Below are 24151 nucleotides of genomic sequence, written 5' to 3' on the forward strand. Positions count from 1 at the left end.
AACTCACTATACTTTTATCTTTGATTATGTTTATAACTTGTCTCGTCCTTAGGATAACTGCCTTATTAGACGCCACCGAAACTAAACTACTGATTAGGCACTAATTCTCTGCTTTCAGGTAGCAATATGGACATCTGACTGTAGCTGACAGACCTCACAAACTAAAGTGTCACTTTTTTCCCATAGCTCACTATTGATATAATACAACAGGACTAACAGAAAATGCACTTGAAGTTCAACACATTAAATATTTCCTGAGAATTGCTATAAGAAAAACCAGTGAATCCAAGAACACACACAACACATACATACACAACTGTAATTATAAAATCAACTGTTCACTTCTTAATCATTTTCTTAGGTGTTCAGCTAAAAAAGAGTTAACTATAGATTTTTTTTCAATCTAAGAAAAAGGCAAGAAAGGAAATTGTGGAATAAGTCAGAGAGGAAGGAACCCAATACAAAAATGATTAGTGACTGCCTCCAATTATCTTGAAGAGGTACCTGAATTACCACAAATGTACTGCTGTGGTTTCTACAGCTACATGGTTTCTAAGTAGGTTTCAAGTCCATCACACAGAAACTAATCAATTTCCTAAGGTTTACTAATTCCTAAAAAAAAAAAAAAAGAAAGAAAGAAAAAAAGAAACAACTCTAACTCCATTAAGGTCATTTTTTCCTAGAGGCCCATGATGAAAGCTGATTGCTAATGCACAACATACAGGAAGAGGATGAGGGAGAGAAAAAAAATCTGTACAACAGAAAGAATAGTAACCTGGGCAGAAGATTACAACCATTAAGAAGTTCTGCTTAGTTCAAAAGTTTTAAAAATTCTGTACAATTTAGAAAACACTGAGTTAGAACACAGAGGAAAGCATAAAGGGTCAATGAGCAATTATGCCATGTAGACTAATATTTTAGATTTCAATTCTTTATATAAAGCATCCATGTGTAATATATCCCAGTCGTATTGGGGTTCCTGAACTCCTAGCAATAGAGTCACCATCTGTCAGTGAACGGAGCTAGGAGTCGGCTTAACAGCACTGCAGCAACTACTCTCCACCAACGGGCTGATAGAAAATGGTCCTGCCCTTCCATGGGGCTGAGCTTTTAAAGGAGAGCACCACACGCAGGTGGTCATGTTCACAAGGACAACACCATACACAGGTGGTCACAAGGAAAACACCACATACAGGTGGTCAAGCAGTTTAAGTAGTTCCACAAAAAAACAAAAACAGAATCCTGACAGGTTCTACACCACGGGTGGCTCACATGAGTTACACATTTACTGAACATTGAACTTTTTTTGGCCAGTCCTGGGACTTGAACTCAGGACCTGGGCATTGTCCTTGAGCACCCAAGGTTAACATTCTACTACCTGAACCACAGCACCATTTCCAACTTTTTCTGTGTATATGATACCAAGAAAATCGAACCCAGGACTTCATGCATGCTAGGCAAGCACTCTACCACTAGGCCAAACTCCCAATCCTGAACATTAATAAACCTTTTAACAAACAATTCATATTGTATTTTGCAACCTTTCCCACTCAACATATAGGTCTTCTCTCCACATAAAATCTTCTCTCAAAATGTTTTTGAAAAGGGCACCAATTCAACGTTGTTGTTCCCACTAATTCGCCAGCAGTTTCATATAATCCATAGGCTATTTATACACTTCTATCCCATTTTTGACATAGTAGCCAGTATGTTAAAAAAAAAGGTAGAGCTGGAGGCCTGGTTCAAGTAGTAAAGCACCAGACAAATAAGTACACTGAGGCCGGGAGTTTGGCCTAGTGGTAGAGTGCTTGCCTAGCAGGCATTAAGACCCAGGTTCGATTCCTTGCTACCACATATATAGAAAAAAGCTGGAAGTGGTGCTAAGGCTCAAGTGGTAGAGCTCTAGCCTTGAGAAAGCCCAAGGACAGTGCTTAGGCCCTAAGCTCAAGCCCGGGACTGGCAAAAAAATAAATAAATAAAATAAATACACTGAGCACAGGCCCTGAGTTCAAGTAAAACAGCAACAACTAAAACATCTACAACATATTTAAGGAAAAATACTAAAGGAAGTGAGCATTTGCCTCATTGTAAGCCCTATTAAATGATAAGATGGGGCAAACAAGAAACTAATGATAAGGACATCTTTCAATTGTATCTAAATTTCCTCCATTTATCTTTTCTTAAAGAATACATACTTCAAAGTCCTCACAACCATTTTACAAGAAGGAGAAAGAATGCCCATCAACCAGTGCAATAAGTACTCATGATTTAGCATCATGGTTAGAAAAATCTGGACCAGGGTCTAGCCAGAGACTTAACTTTCCTCCCCAGCATCCAGCATCCAGCATCCATGTTCTTTCTATCAGGTGATTACCTAATTTTTGCGAGTAGTTTTCTCTCCACCACTTGACTATAAGGCTGGGTGAGGTTCATAACAAAATACGTGACTCAGGCTAACCAATGCTTCCTATGAAACTGGTTTCAAAGATTGGGATCAGGATAGACAGGTGATCTCAGCCAGCAAGACTGAATCTCAGCAGTGAACAGTCATCTTTCCTGAGACACCAGGGAAGGCAGAATTCAAGTAGCAAAGGAGCCTATCAAAAAAAGTCCACGCGAGGTTTAAGTGTCTCCTCCTTACCAGGTGAGTCAGGTCTAATCCATACAATACCCAGGAATAAAATCCCTAAGTAGAAAATACTGAAAGAGAAACTGAATTTTGAAGGCATTATTTATACCTGGAATCCAACTGCACATAGACTCAAGATCAAAGCCCAAACATCATAAAATTTTCCTTTCATATAAGCAGATGTCAGTTTTTATTACAATTGAGAATCCCTACAAAGACACAGATATGCCACTCAGGCCTCCTACATACAGAGAAAGGAAGAAAGGGGGGGGGGGAGGACGATCGCATGCTTAAGACTTATTTCCTGACTTATGCCCCAAGCTCCAAGACCAACTTACTAGGCCAAAATTTCAACCCCAAACATCAGGGGGTCCACCAGAACCAGTGATCCCTATCCCAGGAAGCCTGTTAAATTCCATTACAACTAGGTAGACTACTGGAATGCTATATATAAGCATGCCATAAGATGGTATAACTAATGCCTATAAGAATATTTTCAATTGGAATTTTTACCCCCCTTTAAGTGAAGAATAGTTATATCTATCTCATTCTACTATGGACGAATTTTCTGTCACTTTCATGTTCCCAAGGAGGAATCTCCTCCCAACATTCAGACACCACCCAAAGGGCCATATAGCAAGTATTCCCAGATGTCTTCTCTGTGTAGCAATATCCTGACTAATCTTCCAGCTGAAAAAGGTTTCATCAAAGACACCCATCCTATGAAACTGGAAGACCAGACAGGAGCAAAGCTTGGCCACCTTCTTGGTTTTAATTACTATCACTAGAACGCGTTCTCTTTAAGTGCTGAAGAGCCAATTTACAATTTAAAGATGGTGACAGGAAATATTCATGCTGTGTATCTTTATTGGAAATATGTATCATCCCTGCAAGTTGAAAGAAGGCTCTGCTTTTTAAAAAGTTATTTCTTTTTGTGGGGAGTAGGATTGGGTTTGAACTCAGGATCTCAGGCTAGAGTGCTAGACAAGCACTCTAAAGATGAGTCCTATCTCCAATCCTTATTTTCACAATGCCACGATACGTTAACCTATGTTGAGAAAAGCAGATAAAACAATCAAAATAGTCCTCCATCTGCTGAAAGGCAACATGGGATGACAGACTTTTGCAAAGGCCTCTGATGATTCCTATCCAGTTCTCACTCACATCCCACCCATATGACCTGCCCAAACTAACATTAGCTAATGGCCACTGTAATACTGTCCATTAACTGCAGCCAAACAGCAAGGCTCTACTGTCAGAAAAAATGAGAAAATTCTAAAAGAAGGCAACAGCAGCAACAGCATTAGCATAACCATCAAGACATCTGAAACGTGAAGATAACCATAGACCCCAGAACAAACCAAGCACACAAAGACATGGATTCTGTCCATGTCTTTTTTTTTTTTTAAAGGAAGTCCATGGAATTACATGCAACTTCTGAACTTCCACTGACATTTTGCCTGTACTGAAACCCCATTCCCATCACTTAAAAACTTGTGGCAAAACCAGTAGCTCCTTTGGCTGCTCTACTACAGTCCTATGCCTTCTAGGGAAGACAGGACATACACTGAATGTAGAATGGCTGGATCTGTTTGCACAGCCCGTCCTATCAGCTCTCCATTTAACAACCTTTTACCTGTTTTCTCACCTGAAGACAAGGAAAACATTAGAAGAGCTCTGAAAAAAATCTATGGCTCCTTCATATCAGATGAGTCTCAGTTTAATCCAAAACAATAACGTTTTATCTTCTGCCTTCCCCCTCTTTCTCTCCTTTTCATTCATCCTCTCTTCACCCACCTACATCTCTCTCATAGAAGATCTCCTTAGAGAGCCCAGGCTAAGTTGAGGTCCTGATGCCTCAACCTCCAAAGTTCTGGGATTATAAATATGCAACCCCCATCTAGCTTCATTTGTTCACACTGTGAGTTCCTTATTTGTGACATATTGTCTGCTCCTATAACTAGCAGAAATTTTATACTATGCACCTAAGCTATGTGCTAGATATCTAGCAAGTCTCTGATAAATACCTGCTGAGAAATGAGGAGGACTCATTCAGTACAAGGCACTGTCACTGCCAATGTATTAATTCATGATTTGAGTAAATGATAAATCTGACATGCTTAGCACTTGCCCTAGCACAGTCAGTACTCAACATATGATATATGATTATGCCAATTCTAATTAAATGACAATGTGAACAGATATTCAACTGTACAGGGATCTGAGTTCCAAGGATGGGGAATTCCACCTCTCAAAAGCTGGTTTTCAACATCCAATTTCTCCAGGCTGTTCCACTCCCAGCCCTCCACTACCTTCACAAAAGAGGAAGCAGGGAATTATCTAATTGCTCCAATTATTCTAAATCATCAGCTTCTCAAATAAAATAAACATAGCTCATCAGCCAGCAGTCGATGGCTGGTTCATCTACCTCACAAGCTCATTTTCACCACAAACACAGCAAAAGCCAGAATCTGAAACTAAAATGAGGAGCCAAACCTTTCTCCTTCTGACCTGTGTCTTATTCCATTAGAAAAAAAGTCACATTATTAACAGAAAAGATTCTTGCCTCTTTTTTTCACCAAGAGTGTAAATCCAAGGATTAATGGAAGTCATAGGCACACAGTAATTCTAGAAAACTGACTACTCTGAACTATGTCCTCTCTACCTCAATACCTAAACATATCCCACTGAAGGAGTTTGAGGTGCAAGAGCAAAAACCTTTTTGAATATTAAATACTGCTGACTTAGGGCAGGGAGTTTGGCCTAGTGGTATAGTGCTTGCCTAGCATACACGAAAGCCTGAGTTCGATTCCTTGATACCACATACATAGAAAAAAGCTGGAAGTGGTGCTGTGGCTCAAATGGTAGAGCCCTATCCTTGAGAAAAGTCCAAGGACAGTGCTCAGGCCCTGAGTTCAAGCCCCACGACTGGCAAAATAAGTAAATACTGCTGACTGAAATAAGGATTTAGACTATGTAAAACATGAAAAGCCCAAACTGGGCCAGTTGTACAGTTTTTGAGATATATGATAGCACTGTATTATTTACAAAAACTTTTGATAACAGATTGTTGGAGCATGTACCTTGTTAAGGAAGGAGAAGCATTTGACCACTGGAAATAACAGCCTGTATACGATAGAAAGAAATAGTTACGAAGTGAAGTCCTAAACAAGGCTTCCAAAAGCCAAGTGCATTTGCCAAGAAAGCAAAGAGCAGATTCCACCTCTGCAGGCTGGCCCACACATTCTGCTTAACCATATGAAACAGCCAGCTCTTACTCTCTCCCCACCCCCAGGCTCAGTTATGATATTTGGGGTAGCAACAGAATAGAAACACTGGTGACTTTTCTAGGAGACTGTTTTATAAATAGAGCTTCCAATTTTAGACTTAAAAAAAGAAAAATAGCCACAATTAGAAGTTTATTTTAACACAATACATTGAAAATTACCAGCTTAAGTGCTGGTAGCTGGGGTGGCGGGACCGCATGACTTCTTAGTGAGTCATAAAAGAGTAGTACAGGCTTGTTTAACAGTGGATGTCCACAAATGACAGAATTAAGAAGTCCATTTGTATCAGGTGATGGAAAACCAAACTGACACTCCTCTTGCACTGGTCTCTCGGTGACACAAATGGACTGCAGCAACAACTTACAAAACAAAAGCATTAATAATCCCTTTTTTGAGGCTAGCCAATGTTTTGAAACCTTGAAGACAACTCATTTTTCAGAAGTGAAATCAGGCTTGCTTAAAAAAAAGAGAAAAATAACCCTTTATATTAATAAAATCATTTGCTCTAACATTGCTAGATTTCTGATGCCTTATTCTTGATTAACACACCTTTGTGTTAAAAGCAAAAGCCAAATACTGATATTTAAAAAACAAATTGCTACTCCTTTTAATTAATGAGAACCATTTTAAGTGAAAACAACAAAAGAATGATCTTCAGGCCTAGAGAGAAACTGTAGTGACAGTAAAGATAATAGAGACTTCCCTGCAAAGGGCTTATGGATCCTGTAAGTTATATATCAGTTCTACCAGGCAACCTGGACTAACTCGTATTCACTTACGTTTCAACTCAGTATTGCCAATGAGCTTATCAAAAATAATTATCTACCACTGCTCAGCAAAAGGCATAGTCATCCTCACTGTGAAGCAGTTGGCTGACATTAAGTTCTCATTACAAAAGACATCAACCTTATACAGCCTTGAAAAATGGAAGCTATGGGGTTCAAAGCCAGCCCAGGAACAAAGTCCATGAGACTCTTATCTCCAATTAACCACCAGAAAACCAGAAATGGTGCTGTGGCTCAAAGTGATAGGAGTGCTAACCTTAAGCTGGAGAGCTTATGGACAATGCCCAGACCCAGAGTTCAAGCCCCATGACTAACAACGAAGAAAGGAAAAGAACAAGAGAAAGAAAGGGAGAGAAAGAACGGAAAGAAGGAAGGAAGAAAGGGAGAGAAAGAGAGGGGAAGAAGGAAAGGAGGGCAAGAGGGAGGGAAAGAAAAGTATACTGTAACAGCTTATAATTTTGTTTGTTTTTTTCTTTTCTTCCTTTTTTTAAATTTATTTTTTATTTTATTTATTTTGCACTCAGGGTCTGAGTACTGTCATTGGCTTTCCTCAAAGCTAGAGCTCTACCACTTGAGTCCTAACACCACTTCTGGCTTTTCTATGTATGTGGTATTAAAGAATCAAACCCGGGTCTTTGTGCCTAGCATGCACAACATACTCTACCACTAGGCCAAACTCTGGGCCTGAATTTTGTTTATGCACATTTAAATCATTTACTGTGAATAAGACCCTGAACTAAACCAACAGCTTTTCAAATTTCTACTGCAATCTAAAATACATTCTAGCCAAGCACCTGTGACCCATGCCTGTAATTCAACTCCTCAGAAAGCTGAGGTCTCAAGTCTGCAGTTTGAAGCCAGCCTGGGCAGAAAAGTCTGTGAGGCACATATCTCCAACTAACCATCACCACAAAGCAGGAAGTGAAACTTTGTGGCTCCAGTGAAGGGACAGCACCATGGTTCGGAGTTCAAGTCCCAGGACTGGCACTAAGTAGAAAGGGAGGGAGGAAAGGGGGGAGGGAGAGAGGAAAGCAGCAGGGACATTCTACAGCCCTGACCCTAGTGGTTTATGCCTCTAGTCCTAACTACACAGGAGGCTGAGATTTGGTGGTTCCTGGTGCAAAGCCAACCCAGACATAAAAGTTGGGTGCGGTGGCTCACGACTGTAATCCTACCTACTTAGGGGGCTAAGATCTGAGGATCAAGGTTCAAAGCCAGCCTGGGCACAAGAGGACCTGAGACTTTTTTTTTTTTTTTTTTGCCAGTCCTAGGCTTGAGCTCAAGGCCTGAGCACTGTCTTTGGACTTTCTCAGGCTAGAGCTCTACCACTTGAGCCTGAGCACCACTTCCGGCTTTTTTCTATGTATGTAGTACTGAGGAATTGAACCCAGGTCTTCGTGCATGCTAGGCAAGCACTCTACCACTAGGCCAAACTCCCGGCCCAAGGACTTGAGACTTTCATCTCCAATTAACCTCCAGAAAATGTTAAGTTGGGCTTTGCTCAAGGGTAGGGTGGTAGCCTTGAGCTGAAGAGCTCAGGGACAATGCCCAGGCCTAGTTCAAGCCCCATGACCCACAAAAAAATAAAAATAATAATAATAATAATCAACAAAAGGCCAAGGTAGAAAATAAATAGCCAGATCCTGGTTACTTACTCCTGCAATCCTAGCTACTCAGAAAGGTACTCGGATTTGAAGACTGCGGTTTGAAGGCAGCAAAAAGCCAAACGTGGAGCTGTGGCTCAAGTAGCAGTCAGCCTTGAATGAAAAAGCTAAGGGACAGCACCCAGCATTCAAGCCCTGGTAATGGTACAATCAATCAATCCAAATTTTAAATTGCAGAATGTGAAATAATGCCAAGCTAGAGTTGTGGATCAAGCAGGAAAGCCCCAGCCAAGCAAGCAAACAGACTATGTATGAAGGAAGCTGAAATACCAGTACCAAAAAAAAATAAATCTAGCCCCTCCAATCCCCACTGTCCTTTCAGTTGTGGGGAAGGAGGTCTACTTGTAGCTAATGGTGGTAGAGAGAAATGACCTGTGTTAGGGAAATGACACGTCATATCTAGATCCAGAAAGAAGCTGTAAAGTGACATGCCAGTTATCATTTCCCCACCACCACAGTAAACCAAGTTGGGGAAAAGATGGCATAGGTGGCACCAAGAAGAGATGGTGGAACTGACTTCTACCTGGTCTCTGTGGAACTATGTGGATCAAAGCACTGTTCCACCTACTGGCACAGAACAGGACACACAAGCCATAAATTTTATGAGATTAAGCCAAACTTCTAAGTTCTAACCTCTGAATAACCTTTCTGAGCAGTGACTGACATCATATGGGCCTCTCACCATCTTCAGTGGAACACTTTCACAGATGACTTAGTACTTCCAGTCCACACTGCTGGCATGAGAGTGAACAACACACACACACACACACACACACACACACACACACACACACACACACACACACACACACACACACTTTGCGCATTGTGCATCTATTCAAGAAAATTTAACAGAGCCAGGGGTGTAACAGAGTGCTTGCCTAACCATGCACGAAGCCCTGAGTTCAACACTTGGCATATAAATTAATATTCCTGTTCACCTACAGAATGAAATCCAAACTCAACCAGAATCACTAGCTTTTCTGCATTGCTTTCGCAGCTGTCACTACTCTCCTCCCCCTCAGGATGTTATAACCTCACCTGTCTCCATAACTCTGCCAGGCTATTAGCACTGCAGGTATTGTCACTCTTAGCCCTACCTCCAAGTTGCCTTCTGACAGGACTCCTTATGATGACTAAGAGCCAGTCTTCTATATATAATACAGTATTGGCTTTTTGTTAGTCTTAGGACTTGAACGCAGGGCCTAGGCACTGTCCCTGACCTTTTTTTCTACTCAAGGCCAGCACTCTACCACTTGAACCATAGCTCCATTTTCAACTTTTTCACAGTCAATTGGAGGCTCACAGACTTTTACTGCTTGGGCTGGTTTTGAACCACAGTCCTCAGAGCTCAGCCTCCTGAGTACGTAGGATGACTGATGCGAACCACCAGCGCCCAGCTGAAGCATTACATTTTTTAGACCAAAATTTCCCAGGTGACAAGACTGGTTGAGTGATAAACATTCCATCTAGAAAAGGCTGTCCATTATTCATATATTTCTTAACTAGAAAATGACTAAATCTGGTTCTTGGTGAGCATCTGATGGAAATCTTAAACACCATTAAAAGTGAGTTAAGCTGCTATGGCAAACCAAAAGCCTTTGCTTAAGCACATTTTTGAAGTACCAAATGCTACAGACCTTTAAAACTTGTAGTGAGAAACAATTTAAGTACTGTATGAAAACAGTGAAGATGCCTAACCATACAACAGACAAAGGCCTCATATCTAAAATATATCAACAGCTCAAAAAAAATTGAATCACTCCAAAACTAATCTCCAAAGAAACAACCATCCCATTAAAAGATGAGCCAAAGACTTAAGAGTCTTCTTCTCTGAAGAAGAAATAAAAATGGCCTATAGACACATGAAGAAATGCTCAACATCTCTGGTCATATAAGAAATGCAAATCAAAACAACTCTAAGATTTCACCTCACTCCAGTTAGAATGGCCAGGATCAAGTAACAGATGCTAGAGGGGATGTGGCCACTGTTGGTGGGAGTGCAAACTTGTTCAACCACTATGGAAAGCAGTATGGCAGTTCCTCAAAAGACTAAAGATAGAATTCCTCTATGACCCAGCAATTCCACTACTTGGCATTTACCCAGTAAATACATACTAAATCCACTAGCACAACAAGGTTCATTGCAGCACTATTTACCATAGCAAAGATATGGAACCAACCCAAATATCCCTTATTTGATGAGTGGATCAACAAGATGTGGTATTTATACAATGGAATTCTATGCTGCTGTCAGAAATAACGATATTGCCCCATTAGTAAGGAAATGGAAAGACTTAGAAAAATCATATTAAGTGAAGTAATCCAGACTCAAAGGAACATAGGCTGGTTTCCCTCATTTGTCATAATCAGTAGAAACCTTGGGCTCTCCTAGGAGAGATTCACAATAGAACAAAATCTAGGATGATGCTAAATGTAAGGACCTCCAGGATATAGTAACAAAAGCCATAAAATGAGTGATTGTTGTCCTTAATGTACTATGTTATCTCTCATCTCTTTTGCTGTCCCTTGGTTATCTTATTGTTACAATATTTCACCTTGTTATTTAATATATTTTATATATGCTTAATTGGGTATTTGAAATAGGATAGGGAAGGGGGGAAATTAAGGTAAGCGGGGGGAGGGGAGGAAGGAAATGGGGACCATGACATGAGAAAGGGTATCCATATTTGTGAAGTAATGTACCTTCTATCTGGTGAATATAATGTAACCCTTCTATTAATTACAATAAAAAATATATGGAAAAAAAAGAAAACAGTGAAGATCCAAGTCAGAAAGGGGAAAATCTTAGACCATTTAGAATTCCTTCTAAATGGGGAAAAGGCAAATGGAAAAGATTTTCACCTGTTGCATAACTTTTTATTAGCTCTTTCTGCAGGCCAAGCAATGGATGAGAGTTGGACACTTAGAAAAGCAAATGTTCTGATAAATTGAGCAATCTCAGATCTTTGACTCAGGGACGTATAAAGTCACTTAAGCCTCCAATTTGAGATTCTTCAAGTTTCTAATACCCCGAAAAGACTTTATTTTACAAATAAAAATGTTCTGGATAACCTGAAAGATTATTCTAACAGGAGAAAACTATAGTTACATAGTGTGGGAAATGTATAAGAACATCTTGAAAAGGTGATGAACTCGACCACCATGTTTGCACAACTTTCCTTCTGACTCTTCAATATTTATTATCCTTTTAGATATGTAGTCTCACTGGCTTATACTTTTATGGAAATTATAGTACCATGAAGATAATTTGAATGTCTAGGAAGAATAATCTTTCATGTGTCTCTAATCTTTAAAAGCACAACTAACTACTCAGCTGCCCACAAAAGATCTTCGCTAAGACATATTGATCCAATGGCAATTTCCTAAGAGAAGGAAATAAACAACCTCACTCTAGTTTTGATTGCAAAGGCTAGCCTGTAGACCAAGGGCCAGTGTCACAACCCTTACCCATCCCCTTTCAGAATTTATGTATTCATCAGTCATTATGCATAAACAATGCTTAATCTCCAAGGGACATAGACTATTTCAGAAACCTGGTATCGACCTTAAGGAAGGAGTCAAGTAAATTGTTTGGGTAGAATTCAAATAAACCCACTCTAAGGTGGAGCTGCATGTCATAAAACAGATAATAGGAATGGAGATTTTTTTTTTAATCCTGCAATATGCGGTCACAAAGGTTATTTTCCTTTCTCAATACTCCCAGTAATACAGGTCACAACTTCTCTCAGGTGATGAGGCAGGGTGAATGACAAAACCAAAATTTTATCAAGACCTGAAGCCCTCAGTTAGGAAGCATCTGAGTCTCTCACTGTGAAATTATGCTGAGGGCTGAGATTATAGTAGTCTGGACACAAAACACTGGTTTGGCATGCACAAGACCATGGCTTCAATCTCCAGCACTATGACTGAGGAGGCCCGAAGGAAATCTACAAATCTTGCTATTACATAGACGAAGTAGAAGAAAAATGTTACACCAGTGCCAATGTTCTGTTCTACTTCAATCAAAGCTTGATCAGTAACAGCACAGAAAGGTGTCAATTCGTAACCATCTTCACTGTCTTTTCTTGAATGTGTGGTACTGGAATTTGAACTTGGGGTTTTATGCTTGCAAGGTACTGGTTAATCCATGTCTCCAGTCCTTTTTGCTCTGGTTGCTTTTGAGATGGAGTATTCCTTTTGTGCCTGTGCAAGCCTAGATAGCTACCCTCCTGTTTACTCTTCCTGCTGTAGCTGCAATGACAGGTGTACATCTGTGCTCAGCTACTGGGTCAGACTGAGGCTTACAAACTTTTCACTAAGACTGAGCTACTGATATCTTTCCTGAGCATCTAGGATTACAGTTGTGAGCCACCCAACTTACAGCAATTCAGAAAAAGTTACCATTTGAAACATTAAACTATTTACAAGGATCTTTATAAAATGTATGGCCCTTTATGTTAATTTACAAGATCATTCATAAAACTTGACCAAAAGTAGACAATGAAAATGACAGTCAGGGGGCTGGGAGTTTGGCTTAGTGGTAGAGTGCTTGCCTAGCATGCACGAAGACTGGGGTTTGATTCTTTGGTACCACATACTTAGAAAAAGCCGGAAGTGGTGCTGAGGCTCAAGTGGTAGAGCTCTAGCCTTGAGTAAAATCCAAGGACAGTGCTTAGACCCTGAGCTTAAGCCCAGGACTGGAAAAAAAATAAATAACAGACAATAGTAAGCAAAAACTGTCTAGAAACTGTAATGAATTAAGCTTTGAAAAAATCTGAAAAACACATGTTATAGATCAATATATATCTATGCTATACAAAATCTCAGCTTAATTTTAATTATGTTCTAAAATTTAGTGATTATATATAGATTCCCTTCTTGAGTACTTGTTTGTTAAACATGGCATTTGAAATATGATGTAAAAAATCAGTTAATAAAATCTTTTAATAAAAAAAGAAACTAAAAAAATCTGAAAAACAAAAACTACACCAGAAGCCAGCTTTCTAGGCTTATATTGCTCAATAGAGATTTTAGTTTTATTCTGGGTTTTTAATGCATCTCCCACAATACACAGCACCATTTTTACTCTTGGCCAGTCTTTTCAAGCCTTTAGCTTTAAGAAACATGTTATACTGTCCCCTTTTATTTTTCCTTTGTCAGTCGTGGGTCTTGAACTCTTGAGTGTGGGTGCTATCCCTGAGCAATTCATTCAGCTCAAGGATATCCCTCTACCCCTTGAGCCACATCACTACTCCAGTTTTCTGGTGGTTACGTGGAAATAAGAGCCTTGCAGACTTTCCTGCCCAGGCTGGTTTTGAACCTCGACCCTCAGATCTCAGGCTCCTGAGTAGACAGGATTACAGGCATGAGCCAGCAGCGCCCAGCTTACAATGTCCCATTAAAGCAGTTAACAACAATAAGTAATGTACAAGATAGAGTTCTTGCTTTCCAGAGGTTTGAACCCATGCACTGGGTGAATACAAGCAAAGTGGTCAGAGACTTTTTTTCCTTCACCAAAGACTAACACAGGGGCAGGAAGTATGGCCTAGTAGTAGAGTGCTTGCCTAGCATTCATGAAGCCATGGGGTCGATTCCTCGGTACCACATATACAGAAAAAGCAGTAAGTGGCACTGTGGCTCAAGTGGCAGAACACTAGCCTTGAGCAAAAGGTGTCCAAAGACAGTGTCCAGGCTCTGAGTTCAGGCCCCAGTACTGGCAAAAAAAAAAAAAAAATGGCTAACACAGATCTAATATCTACCATAATGAGCCCTAACACCTGAGTGAATGGAGATAAAAAGCAATACAAGTATGGTGTAAAAGCTAAAAGAATAAACATAATATTCATTTTTCATTATTTTTTTAAAAGTCACCATGGGGTGGAAGTCTGTACTAGTGATAGAGTATTGCCTGGCATGCATGATGCCCTGGGTTCAATTCCTTGGTGTCACATACACAGGAAAAAGCCAGAAGTGGTACTGTGGTACAAGTGGTAGAGTGCTAGCCTTGAGAAAGCTCAAGGGTAGTGCCCAACACCTGAGTTCAAGCCCCAGGACTGGCCAAAACAGACAAAACAAGGCAGCATTAATAATGCTTATGACATTTTAAATTCTACATAATGCACCCAATGGTATTTTGGCAATGGCTGTATTTTAAATTCAACACTATTATCTAACATGTATCTTCTGAATGGGGGTGGGGAGAGTCTAGGGTTTTTTTTCTATATATTTTTATTGTAATTAATAGAAGAGTTACATTATATTCACCAGATAGAAGGTGCATTACTTCACAGAGTCTAGGGTTTTGAACTAAATCTAACACTTGCTAGATAGGCTCTAGCTTTAGCCATGCCTCAGCCATGGAATCTGTCAGTTTTCTTGGGTTAGGTAATTCTTCACACCTGCTCCAACTTGGACCCGCTGTATTCTGGCCATTACCACAGATTTCATTAAATAAGATGTGGGATTGCAAAGAATTACTGTCTTGGAATTTACCACCAGCCATTCTTATACCACCTTTAGGATCTTATATAAACTCAATTGCGGACCCTACAGCATTCCGAGCCTCTTGTCCCCATATAGGTACTATAGGGTTTCATGAGGAAGATTTTCCATCTCTGAGTTTTAGTCCAGCTTTGGATATAGGCTGGAAATTTCCATTACAGATTCACTCATATATTTCCCAGATACCGAGAAAGTAAGTTTATTTTCAAGAGATTCATATTTGTGTCTACTGAGAATTTAAAAATGTTTCATACGCTGTTCCATACTCCAGCTATGGGAGGAAGAAAATGACACAAGCCCTTGTCTTCTCAGGAGCTGGCAATCCAGGTAAACTTAGATATGTGTGCCATGCAGCTAATAATAGCCAATGTTACTAACTATTCATTTATACACCAAATACTGTGCCATGACCTTTGAATGCACTATCTTACTAAATCCTCACAAATATGTAGTGTGAGTGTGCTTACACTACACATGATAACCTGAGGATTAAAGACAATATGGCTCATCCACAAAAAGTTTAAGTGTTAAGTAGGTAAAGTTCTGATTCAAACCCAGACAAATCTACACTAGTCTCTTAACCAATGTACCAGTTATACCCAAATCGTTTTTAAAAGTACTGAATAAAGGGCTGGGAGTTTGGCCTAGTGGTAGAGTGCTTGTCTAGCATGCACGAAGGCCTGGGTTTAATTCCTCAAGTGGACTAGCTCTAGTCCAAGGGCAGTGCTCAGACCCTGAGCTCAAACCCAGAATTGGCAAAAAAAAAAAAAAAAAAAAAAAAAGTAATCAATAGAGGAACGAAGAGTGAACAAATGCAGCAGTAGTACTCACTGGGTACTATGTTGAAAATGAATTGTACAACTTATGGGTGAGGAGAGAGGGAAAAACTGGGAGAGAGTGAGGGAAGGGATGACTTTGTACAAAAAGAAATGTATTCTTGAATACTTGTTTGTTAAATACGCCATTTGAAATATGATGTAAAAATCACTATTAATAAATTCTTTAAATAAAAACTTTTAAAAAACAAAATTAAAAAAAAAGAAAGAAATGTAACCATGACAGGAGAAAGGGTATCAATATGTGTGAAGCAATGTACCTTCTACCTGGTGAATATAATGTAACCCTTCTATTAATCACAATAAAAAATATATGGGAAAAGAAAGAAATGTACTGTTTAGCTGACTTATACAACCATAATCCCTCTGTATATCACCTTTATAATGTTAAGAAAAATTTCAAAACTACAGGCCAGGAGTGTGGCCTAGCGGTAAATTCTGCTTCCCTAGCATGCATGAAGACCTGGGTTTAATTCCTCTATATCACATACACAGAAAAAAAGCCGGAAGTGGTGCTGAGGCTCAAGTGGTAGAGCTCTAGCCTTGAGAGCACCCAAGGACAGGACAAGGCCCTGAGCTCAAACCCTGGGACTGGCAAAATAAATAACTAATAAATATATACAAATGTTTTAAAGGTAACATGAAAGCCCAGCAGCAATAACCCATGCCTATAATCCTAGTTACTTAGGAGGCTGAGATCTAGAAGATCACAGATCAGAGTGAGCCTGAGGAAAGGAAAAGTCTGAGACTCCATCTCTAAGTAAACAGCAAAATGATGGACTGGAGGCATGGCTCAAGTGGTACAGCACCAACCATGAGCAAGATAGCCAAGCAAAACTGAGTGGCCCTGAATTTACGCTCCATTACTGGCACAAAACAAAACAAGGAACTAGGGGTTTATACCTGTTAATGCTAGCTAACTCAGGAAGCTGAGATCTGAACCATGTTTCAGTACCACCTGGCCCAAGCAGCTGGTACTCTTAGTTCCAACTAATCAGCAAAGCAGACCAGCTAGAAGTATTAAAATTTTTTTAAATAATTTTTTTAAAAAAAGCTAAGCAAGGGCTAGAGGGTCTGAGTTCAAGCCCAAGTACCCAGTACCAGCATAAAAAAAAAAAAGAAGGTTACCAAAAGTCAGTATATCTGACATCTTATTTAAGTTGACCTGTTTCTTGCATTATAGAAGTCTACAATTAAGAGTACCTGTGAAGTTCAAGAGTACTGCATACTCAGGGAATGAATGCCATTTCATACTGAGGAAGTCTGTCTGCTTCTTGAAATTTGAAGCTATTCACTTTGCACTATCTGAATGTCAAAAACATCAAATAATACACATTATTAAGCACTATTTTATGTCAAATGTAGACATCCTTATTCTATTACTACTTATAGAATATAAAACTGAATAAAGTAATAAAAAGTCTATTTGGTCTTTGTCCCAGGTTTCTGACAATTTCTAAAAACCCTTGGCATGTCCTAAAACCCTAGGAATGTCACAACAGACGCATCTTTTTGTTTTTCATGAAGATTCCCTTTGGACCACACCTGAGTTTAGAATAACAAAGTGATTTCAGGGTGGGCACACTGTGGTTCCAGAAGAGGGGCTGGGTGAGCCCAAAAAATCAGAGACATAATTAGACTTTAATTCTACAGCAGATGGGAGATAATGGACAATGAAATCTCAATTGAAATTCTAAAACAATGAGGGTAGAAAAATTTCCAAGTTAGTGAACACCAGAAGGACATTCTTAGAAGGGTATTCACCTAGAGAAGATAAAGGTTCTGTAATCCAAAAACTCATCCCTTGCCCTCAGCAACCCGGGCTTGAGTGATCTTATGTTCCAATTAGATGGGACTATATGGGTATGCCAACACATGGTTGCTGGAGTATTAGGAATCAAACCCAGGGACCCCAGGGACTTGCATATGCTACAACTAAGCTACATTTCAAGCCCTAGTTACAATCTTTCTAACAAAATTGCAATCCTAAATATGATGTATTGCTTGAGTTCTGTGAAACATGCCAGCCAATTATGGAACCTGATGGGAAGTGTGGTAATGGGAATCCCTGAATATATAATATGCCAAGCGTAAGTTCAGGTAACTTGGGAATATTCAATGCCTACAGATGGCATCTAAAATGGAGCAGTCTTATGAGACTAAGTCATTAACATGAGGGGTCTGTGCTAGCATCAGACAGTATCACAGAGGAATTGCTGGAGAGTAATTTTCTGAGTAGCTGCCAGAACATTTTTGGAAATATAATAGGTACTTAAAAGCTGCTTTTGTTGAAAAGCACTGACTCTTTACTTGGGCTCAAGAACTGACTACAAAGCTTGGCATCATTTTGTACACCTTTGCTTTAAGCACTTTTCAATCACCTTAGAATCCAGGAAGGATAGGAACAACCCATAACATATTTATAAGAAAGAATGGAGGAAACTCCTCCAAAGAAAAGAACAATTTCCCTCCCAAAACAAGGACTGAGCTAAAGATCCACAGGAACGCCCTTTGTAACGGGATTGCTTAATAAAATGCATGCCTCGCTCCTCTTGCTGCCAATTCTTTAAACCTGAAGCTCATGTCTGTAGATGTTTTCTTTTTTTTTGTCTAAGACCAGGACTTGAACTTGGTATCTGATGCTTTTACACTCATTGACAAGACATCCTTCTTCCAGCACCCATGTAAACATTTGAAAATGGGTTGAAGTGCTCTCTTCAACTGGGGCAAGCAAAAGAGGCTTCGGGACAGTGCCCAGATTCAGAGTTCAAGTCCCAGGAATAGCATGTGCACACAGGTGTGGACACTTGGACACACGTGGGTAGACACATGGATGGACACAAGAGACAGAGACAGACAGACAGACAGACAGACAGACACACACACACACACACACACACACACACACACACACACACACACACACAATCTCCTTTGTTTGCCTCTCATCTATACAGTCTCTTTCTTGGGGAAAAAGTAGGCGGAGCTTAAAACTCCAATTTCAACTTCAGTAGCTATGTCCCAGCACTCATCTCTCTAGAGCAAAAATTCACTTTCAAGTAAGGGTATATAGATAGGACTTGTGGTTCAGTCCTGTCCGCCTGTTAGTGAATTGAATGATAGTCCCTAAAGTGGAACCATTCTCTCTACCTACCATTCCCTCAGTAAGCACATTAGTAATCCCTCCCTTGCCCAGCTAGACCACTTGAGGACATGCCTCTTCCCAGGTATCCATACCACAAACACATACAACTCTCCTCTCCAAGACCTGCTCAACTACACCCACTGCTCGAGCTTAATTGAACCTCTCATCTTAATGTCTATGGAAAAGGTTGTTCATTTCCCTCCTCTATAAAGGTTAGAAACCCTAAGCAGAAGTTTTCCTGTTAGACATAAGCTATAACCAACTGCTTGGAGTAAATGACTGGACAAGTGACTTTTATTCCAAAGAAAAACTAATTTGCTGAAACAAAAGAATCATGGGAACATTACTAAAAATTCTTAAAAACATAGGGGGTTGGGTGCCAGTGGCTCATTGCCTGTAATCCTAGCTACTCAGAAAGCTGAGATCTAAGGATCATGGTTCAAAGAAAGCCTGAGCAGGAAAATCTTATCTCCAATTAACCAGCAAAAAGCTGGAAGGGGAATTTGATTCAAGTGATAAAGAGCTAACCCTGAGTTTTTGTTTTTTTTTTCAAAGCTAAGGGACAGCTCCTAAGTTCTGAGTTCAAGACCCAGTACTTGGAGGAGAGACGAGTATTACTCATAATTCCTCTCTCAATTCCACTTACTGAAAAGAAAGAAAATGCTATCATAACTAAGAAGAATACCACCCTCTTTGAGGACCAGAGACTTCTAGTATGTATCTGATGTTGCCTCCTATGATTAATTCTGCTAGAGTACCATCACTGCACAGTGGTGCTATATCCAAGATCCCCAGGCATAAGATCTCCTATGGATCTACAGGTTACACTAAGAGAATTCTTTCTAGCTGAAAGGTTGAATGTTTGGGCGAGGCAGAACAAAGTAGGAACACAGATGACGATTACTAGCACTATACAGTACATTCCCAGGCAGCATTTCAGTCTGACATCCACCAATGGGGCTGAAAGGACTCACCCACTCACATTTAAAAAGCACTCACTAGTAGCTATCCAGTAGATACAAAGCAAATGTTTAATTGAAAATATAGTTTCCAAACATTAAAATTATTTAAAAAAGTGGGGAGGGAGGGCAGGACTGTGGCTTAATGGTAGAGGGCTTGCCTAGTATGAATGAAGTCCTGGGTTTGATTCCTCAGGTACTATACACACCACAGAAAAGGCCATAAGTGGTGCTGAGGCTCAAGTGGTAGAATACTAGCCTTGAGAAAGCTCAAGAACAGTTCCTAAGCCCTGAGGTCAAGCCCCAGGACTGGCACACAAGAAAAACAAAGATAGCAGGGACAAAGGTGGTCCTCACCTATAATCCTAGGTACTTAAGAGGCTGAAGGACTGTAATTCAGAGCCAGCCTCTGGAGATAAGCTTATTTACAATTAACCTCCAAACAAACAAACAAAAAAAAAGTGGAAGTAAAGGGGAAAAGATAAAACCATCTGAAAAACCACTGTTCTTAAAACCACCTGGCTTTTCTTGATCGGATTTTAAAGCAGGTCATGAAGTTTTTGTTTTTGTTTTTATTTTGGTTTTTTGTGGCTCTTGGTGTTGTCCCTGAGCTCTTCAGCTCAAGGCAACCACCCTACCCTTGAGCCAAACCCCACTTCCCATTTTCTAGAGGTTAATTGGAGATAAGAGTCTCAAGTTCTTTTGTGCCCAGGCTGGCTTTGAACCGTGATCCTCACTCAAGATTTCAGCCTGTAGTAGCTAGGATTATAGGCATGAGCCACCAGGCTGCAATTTCTATTTTACACAGGCATTCTCCATTGCTTGCCCACTATCTTAAGAACTTAGTAGACCAGCATGGTCTGGAGATGCTCAGCTGGAGGATCTCGAGTTCAGGTCCAGTCTGGGCCAGATAGTGAGACCCTGTCTTAAGAAATCGACAGACAAGAAGTGGTGCTGTGGCTCATGTGGTAGAGCTGTAGCCTTGAGCACATAGGGGCTCAGGGACAGTGCCCGCGCCCTGAGTTCAAGCCTCAGGACTGGAAAAAATAAACAAAAAAAAATAAATAAAAACATTGGACCAGGAGTTTGGCCTAAGAGTAGAGTGCTTGCCTAGCATGCACGAAGACCTAGGTTAAATTCCTCAGTACCACATATATAGAAAAGCCAGAAGTGGTGCTGTGGCTCAAGGGGTAGAGCACTAGCCTAGAGAAAGCTCAAAGACATTTCCCAGGCCCTGAGGTCAAGCCTCAGGACTGGCAACAAGTAAACAAATAAATAATAAAAACATTTAAAGGAATCAAAAAACCTTAAGAAGGAAGGATAAGGCCTTGGGCCAGCAATGTGGCTTAGTGGCAGAGTGCTTGCCTAGCATGCTTGGAGCCCTGGATTGGATTCCTCAGTGCCACATAAACAAAAATAAGAGCCAAAAGTGGCACTGTGGCTCAACTGGTAGAGTGCTAGCGTTGAGCGCAGAGAGGCTTGGAGATAAAACCCAGCCCCTCTGAGTGCAAGCACCAGAACTGAGCAAAAAGGAAAAAACTAGGGGCTGGGAGTTTGGCCTAGTGGTAAGAGTGCTTGCTTGCCTAGCATGCACGAAGACCCAGGTTCAATTCCTTGGTACTACATAAACAGAAAAAAGCCAGAAGTGGTGCTGAGGCTCAAGTGGTAGAGCTCTAGTCTTGAGAAAGTCCAAGGACAGTGCTCAGGCCCTAAGTTCAAGGCCAGGACGGACAAAAAAAAAAAAAAAAGAAAGCTTGAAGTGAGCTATGACTCAAATAGTAGAATGCTCACTTTGAGCAAAAGAAACTCAGGGACAACACTCAGAGCTCAAGTCCCAGGACTGGCAAACAAACAAAAAAACAAACAAACAAGAATTAGTGCCCAGAAAATCTAATTGTCCTGTAGCTGTCTGTACCTGTAGCCAGCTGCCTATATACCATGTTCTCTAACTTTGTTAGGTTGTTTCCCTCCTAAAATCATTGATTTTCAGCCTTCAAACATATTTTAAAAATGTATTATGTTGCTTTTCAGCATAATGATGCAGTGCGAAATATAGAAGGCAAGCAAAGCCCCTTCCACCATCCCTGCCCTAAGTATATTCCAGTAATGGCCTAAGAGGACTCTACAAAGATCAGCTTAGAAAATAACATCATACCAGATAGCCTAAAAGTTGTATAAGGGTCTGACTTTTCCTGTGTCATCCTAAAGTAAAGGAAACAGAATAAACTTCATTCAATGTAGTTAATGCTATGACCCAAGTCTTGTTCAGAATAAAATTAAGATTGGCACCAGTGGCTCATGCCTATATCCTAGTTGAGCTATGATTATTGGAATTTCCAAGCTAGCCCAGGTAGACAAATGAGAAAGCTTATCTCAACTAGCTGGTAGCATGTCAGCCAGAGTGAAAAAGCCAAGTGTGATGTGGGAGACAGAATGAAAAAGTGGAGTAAGAAAGTGAGATCCTGAGCTGAAGCCCTAGTACTAAGACAAAAGAAAAAAAAAAGAGAGAGAGAGAGATCACACACCAGCTCACTTTAGGCCACCATTAGAGTCCAAACCCCTTAGGAATAAAAGAAAGTTAACACAAAGCTGGGCAGTGGCTCGTCTGTAATCCTAGCTACTCAAAAGGCTAAGAAATGAGGATCCTGGTTCAAAGCCAGCCCAGGCATGAAAAGTGAGACTCTGATCGCCAATTAATCACCAGCAAACCAGAATTGGCGCTGTGGCCTAAGAGGTAGGGAGGTAGCCTTGAGTTGAAGAGCTCAGGGATAGCACCCAGGCCGAGTTCAAGACCCACAACCATCACCACCACCACCACCAAAAGTTAACGTAGCAAATGCTGTTGCTTAATAGCACAGAAGCAATCTACTACTAAACTAAGGAGTAAGTCTTTCAAATAGTTTCCAGGAATGACAGGCAGAGAGAAAGAGGCAGTAATTATAAGATACATGAACATTCTAGCAATCATTATGCAAATGGGCCTATCCAAGAGCCTCAGTCAAGAGATCTGATAGTGGACAGACTGATGTTTGGGCCAGGCAGGGTAAAGCAGGAATACAGATGATGCTTGCTAAATCTACATAAGAGATTCCTATTCTCCATTTCAGGTGACATGCAATGTTCCAACAGAGCTTAAAGAATATTCCTGTCCTCACTCCTCTTCCCTGTTTCCTTCCTTCTTTTGGCAATGCTGGATTTCAACTAAGGCCTCACTCTGAGTGAGTTATCACTCTACCACTTGAGCTATACTTCTAGAGTTTTCAATGGATATTCTTTTTTTTTTTTTTTTTTTTTTTTTTGTCAGTCTTGGGCTTAAGCTCAGGGCCTGAGCACTGTCGGATTTTTCTCAAGGCTGGAACTCTACCACTTGGGCCTCAGCACCACTTCTGGCTTTTTCTAAGTATGTGGTACCCAGGAATCGAACCCAGGTCTTCGTGCATGCTAGGCAAGCACTCTACCACTAGGCCAAACTCCAGGCCCTTCAATGGATATTCTTAAAGGAGCATGATGAAAGGAGAGCTTGTTCAAAGTACCAATTTCTGGGCGTACATAGATATGTCAAAATGAGCCCTTCTTGTACAACTCGATGCTAACACACACACACACACACACACACACACACACACACACACACAAAATGAAAAGGGTAAAGGTATTTTTGAGTAAGGACAAACCCTGGGGAACTCAAGTGTTATCATCTACATGTCTACCTATCTATACAATCACAGTGTATTCAAGTGCTAGGCTAGATGACTTATTTTGCCACATGGGTTAATCAGCACCTCAATACTGATTCTCTAGGCTTCTCTATTCTGATATAAAGTATTAAAGTAAGGACTCATTTACAATCATCTTGAAGAAGATGATTGGGGTGCCAGGAGTATGGCCTAGTGGTAGTGTGCTTGCCTAGCATTAAAGAAGTCCTGGGTTCGATTCCCCCTGAACCACATACACAGAAAAAGTTGGAAGTGGTGTGGTGGCTCAAGTGGTAGAATGCTAGCCTTGAGCAAAAAGTGTCCAAAGACAGTGCCTAGGCCCTGAGTTCAAGTCCCAGGACTGGGAAAAAGAAGAAAAGAGGAGGAGGAAGAAGAGGAGGAAGAGGAGGAAGAAGAGGAGGAAGAGGAGAAACAGGAGGAAGAGGAGAAAGTGGTCGTGGTAATGATTGGGCATCTTCCCCCAGCCATTTTCTCCTTTTAGTCTATCTCAACTTCAAAGAAATAGTCTGAGCCACTTTCAATCTTTTATTCATGATGCCCCTACCTCCAACTATCCATTTTTGCCCAAAAGAAATAGGATCCTCTATTATTTAGAAAAACACAATGGTGACTCATGCCTGCAATCC

General features: G+C 40.5%; 1 protein-coding gene across 7 annotated transcripts in view; it reads right to left on the reverse strand.

The window, feature by feature from the left end:
- Nucleotides 1-24151, reverse strand: part of Dcun1d3 (defective in cullin neddylation 1 domain containing 3) — a 47578-nt gene that overhangs the window by 17917 nt on the left and 5510 nt on the right. For 4 of the 7 annotated variants that reach the window (XM_090357811.1, XM_090357812.1, XM_090357813.1 and 1 more), the window contains exon 2: nt 16909-17010. The exons of the other annotated variants lie outside the window; for them this stretch is intronic. The gene's annotated coding sequence lies outside the window, so the exon portion shown is untranslated. The remainder of the gene's footprint in view (nt 1-16908; nt 17011-24151) is intronic. 7 annotated transcript variants of the gene reach the window in all.

Source organism: Megascapheus bottae, chromosome 25 (genome assembly GCF_031878675.1).
Source record: "Megascapheus bottae isolate mThoBot1 chromosome 25, mThoBot2.hap1, whole genome shotgun sequence".
Classification (NCBI taxonomy): Eukaryota; Metazoa; Chordata; class Mammalia; order Rodentia; family Geomyidae; genus Megascapheus; species Megascapheus bottae.